The 4,369-nt window shown below is 40.5% G+C and overlaps 1 pseudogene; it reads left to right on the top strand.

Moving 5' to 3' along the window:
* The window catches only part of LOC101651046, a 36,487-nt pseudogene extending 32,507 nt beyond the window's left edge, over positions 1-3,980 (top strand).
* The last annotated feature ends 389 nt before the right edge of the window (positions 3,981-4,369 follow it).

Below are 4,369 nucleotides of genomic sequence, written 5' to 3'. Positions count from 1 at the left end.
TGTCCAGTTGCCTACAGTGGGCTTTGGGGCTCCACTCTGCACTCCCCCTCATTCACAATGATATCATTTTTGCTCTTTGATGCCTGATACCTGATCCCAAGACTTTTTACTGGAATAGAAAGCCTCACTTTTCTCCCCATGGAGTGGTTGGTACTTTGAACTGCTGACCTTGAGGGTGTTAGCAGTCCAATGTGTAACCAAGTATACCTCCAATTCTGAATAAACAGAGATTTTATTGATTATTGAGCAAATGTCCCAACTGAGAAAAACATTTTGCATTACATAAAAAAATTGGTGTTCAGAGAAACAGAATAGCTTTTCAATAAGTGATCTGAATAGAATTTACAGTCAGAGTTAATTCGTGGCTTTTGTTCTTTTTGATCTCCCTTGAGAGACCCTCAATTAATTTAGTATGAACTGATTGAAAGCGGGAATAAATTCAAATTTCAGATAAAATAATTTCCTTAGAAATTAAAAATGGCGGCACAGGACATTTATGTTCTCAGACCTAAGGTTATACCATTCCAGGTCAGCAACCACTTACCTCCCTTCCCCTTTCCTTTCCTTGATGTGCCACCTGCTCTGCCCTCCAGGATTATTGGTCGTGTCAACTCCCTCTTCTCCTCTCTGTTGGGTGCAACTTTACAACTGAGGACCAAATCAGGGCCTAATAAAGTTACTGCACCTAAAGACATGCACAAAACCCCCTTTAAGTTTAAAATGATCAGTTAATCAAGATGGGAAATGCAGGGCTTCATATTGTTTTGAGCTGGTACAGTCATGTCTAACGCAGGGAAATAGGAACAGGCAAAATTTATACAATGTGTGTGTACCAGAGCAATAACTGGAAAGGGAGCGATGACTGGTTGTGGTAGTTGCATAATATGTTGTCAATTTCAGAGGATTACAAGTGAAGGAGTGGAATCTAGTCTGTCAATTGGATCATAGCCAATGAGGCCTCTGTGTGGGCATGGTCTTCTCCTGAGAATTCTGGGAAATTCAGTATTCCTTCTTGGAGATGGAAGGTGCTATCTCTCTCTCTGCTCACTCCCTGGGAGACATTGCAGCTGACAAGACACATGGAACTACACTAGTGCCCTGAGCTGGAAAAATCTCATGGACCTACCCTGATGCAACCAGACCTCTGAAGCTGGTGAAGCCACGTAGGTAGAGACCCCTGCCAGCGCTGAGATGCTTTCAACGCCACTGGATCCAAAGAGTTTCTACCCACTGGCCTGTGATCATCCTGCATTTGGCGTCATTGCATGTGTTTCATAATTCTGAAGAAGACTTTATAGATTGGTATCGGACATGTGGGCTAATATCAGACTTACGGGCTTGGAATTTACTGGGTTGGGATGCTTTCTTAATGGACAATTGCACTTTATATAAAACTCTCTCTTATACACATATGAGTTTCTGTGGATTTGTTTCTCTAGTCTACCCAGACTAACACACAGGTTGAAGCCCTGGAATGGGAGAGTCAAAATCAGGTATAGTCAAAAAAGAGGTATAGGGAACCTTTCAAGAGATTTCTACCTGGATCCTGATGCAGGAGATCTGATTATTGCCAGGACTGTGGAGGGTGACAAAGATTCAAAGCTACATGGTGGGCTTCCATTTTGAGCATGGCACTGTGTTTTCTCAGCCAATCAAGACATCTAGTTGCTATGTCTCACACACACACACACACACACACACACATTACTGTTGTTTTCCAAGAAGGAAATGAATTTCCATCAGCGCTTTGACGCATAATTTTTCTTATTGCAGTTGGCATTTCAGACCAAGCGTATTTTTTTTTAAAACCTAGGTCTCTTCTGGTGTTACTTCACTAGCCATGACTGAACTGGTCTGAAGGCCTGAGGAAAATATAAAACATTATTTGAACATTAGTGAGTTCTTAAGTGTACAGGTTTCTAATAGAAATGGTGCCTGGTTATTATAGACTTTATTAGATGGAAATTGGTTTTATTTCTTAAGGAGAGGTCCCTTATTACATTTCTTTCATCAAAATGTTGGTTTTTATATGTGTGTTAGTCTGGGTAGACTAGAGAAACAAATCCATGGACATAGATCCAGGTGGTCACTGAGCAAGCATCTCAGGCTCCCTTTAACTTTCAGTCCCAGAGAGGAGTTTTCTTCATGTTTCCGGATTTTTTCCAGCTTCTGACAAAGGCCACTAGAGTTCAAACTTAAAATCCAAAGGGTTCCTTTTTCTTTAACTTCAATCTGTCAAGCTTGCCCCCACGCAAGTCCCCTGGAATGCAAATGTCCTGCGTATTCCAAAGTACTGGGTGGGACTTATCTTTCCAGAGACTTCTCTGCTGGTATATCCTAAACCCATCTAATGATCCAATTAATGGCTCCAGGCAAGTGGGTTTACAAGCTCTATTTTCATACTTCCCAAAATCATTTCTATACATCCTTATATCTATAATAATAAACATAAGAAATCAGTATAAACAACATAGAATCAGATACTAAACTCAATTCTTAAAACAGTCAAATTCAATCCTTATTTAGCTTAGCTAAATCCTGATCTAAACGATTCTATTTATAAAAAATATGGGATTAGGTCTCTGAAGGCATCAAAACAGAGCCATGCTTTCTGTCAGTTAGTTTGACCTTCTGTCAGCCATTTTCCTTAAGCAGTGTAGTTTCTGAGAAATTCAAATGGTGATTTCTACCTCTGAGCTCAAAATATACATTAACAACATTCATTTGTATCATTTCACACAGGAATAACCAAAGACTACAACCAAACAAAATCATCAAAGCTTTAACTTCCCATAATCTTTCCAGAAAACAACTCAGTAAAAACAAAGATATATCTGACTTCTGGCTAGTCAAAGAAGAAACACTAGAAACAAAGAAGATGAGACAGAAGTCAAATATATATCTACTTTCCATTTTTATTTGTTTCTCTAGTACCCCACTCCCAAGGAACCATAATGTGTTAGTCTGGGTAGACTAGAGAAACAAATCATGGACACACATATATGTATAAGAAAGATTTAGGTGCACTGCTGCCGCTACTGTGCCCCGGCTGGACCTGGCCTGCCCACAACCACAGCCGCAACTCTCCACCTGCAGGGACAGGGCACCACGCCGCGCCAGGGCGCTGTACCGCACAGCGGAGCAGGGCCAGCGCCACTTGCCCGACTACCGCGTCTTCTTAAAGAATGTAGCTGGATACTACATATCCCCCTTCAGGATATTCCTCTGAATGTGGCCTCCACAGAGACTGTGCTTAATATGGTTGTAGAAGTACCGCGATGGACAAATGCTAAAATGGAGATTGCCACCAAGGATCCCCTGAATCCCATTAAACAGGATGTGAAGCGGGTTATGCTGTGCTATGAGGCGAATATCTTCCCTCACAAGGGTTACATATGGAATTACAGTGCCCTCCCTCAGACTTGGGAAGATCCTCATTATAAAGATAAGAGTACAGATTGCTGTGGAGATGATGACCCCATTGATGTTTGTGAAATAGGCTCAAAGATTTTTTCTCGTGGAGAGATCATCCAAGTCAAGATCCTTGGGATTTTGGCTCTTATTGATGAAGGTGAAACTGATTGGAAAGTAATTGCTGTCTATATGAATGATCTGGAAGCCTCAAAGATTCATGATATCGATGATGTTAAGAAGTACAAACCAGGTTACTTGGAGGCTATGCTTAATCGGTTTAGATTGTATAAAGTACCAGAAGGAAAACCAGAAAACAAGTTTGCTTTTAATGGGGAATTTAAAAACAAGGCTTTTGCCCTTTAAGTTATTAAATCTGCTCATGAATGTTGGAAAGCATTGCTTATGAAGAAATGTGACAGAGAGGCTATAAATTGCACTAACAGGTATGTGATAACCCTTTCCGTTGCACTGAAGAGGAAGCAAGATCCTTAGTTGAATTAGTATTGACTTCATCAAATAAAGGAAGTAATGAAGAAGAACAAGGCCGGCACTTTCTTGGTAGGTGACTGATACATTTGGAAATCTGATATCAAGACTCCAATCATTCCTGTGCCCCCTCGTATTACAGATAAGCAGGTGTCTGAGCGTTTGCTGACTTCCTATTGAAACTCTCCTCCCCCTCCGCAAATTTTTTGAAATGTGTAGTATGTAAATAAACATTGAATTTTGGGGGAAAAAAAAAAAAGATTTATATACAAGAACAATTGAACATTGAGAAAACATTCCAGCCCAGTCCAGATCAAGTCCATAAGTCCAATATTAGCCCATATTTCCGATATCAATCTATATAGTCCTTTTCAGACTCATGAAACACATGCAATGACGCCGAATGTAGAAGATCACAGACCAGTGAGTAGAAAGTCTTTGGATCCAGTGTCATTGGAAACATCTCAGC

The sequence above is a fragment of the Echinops telfairi genome, unplaced genomic scaffold (genome assembly GCF_000313985.2).
Source record: "Echinops telfairi isolate 266 unplaced genomic scaffold, ASM31398v2 ScPeMD7_3533;HRSCAF=4204_0, whole genome shotgun sequence".
NCBI lineage: Eukaryota > Metazoa > Chordata > Mammalia > Afrosoricida > Tenrecidae > Echinops > Echinops telfairi.
Note: the sequence above shows the minus strand (reverse complement) of the source record. Positions and strands in the feature narration are given on the sequence as shown.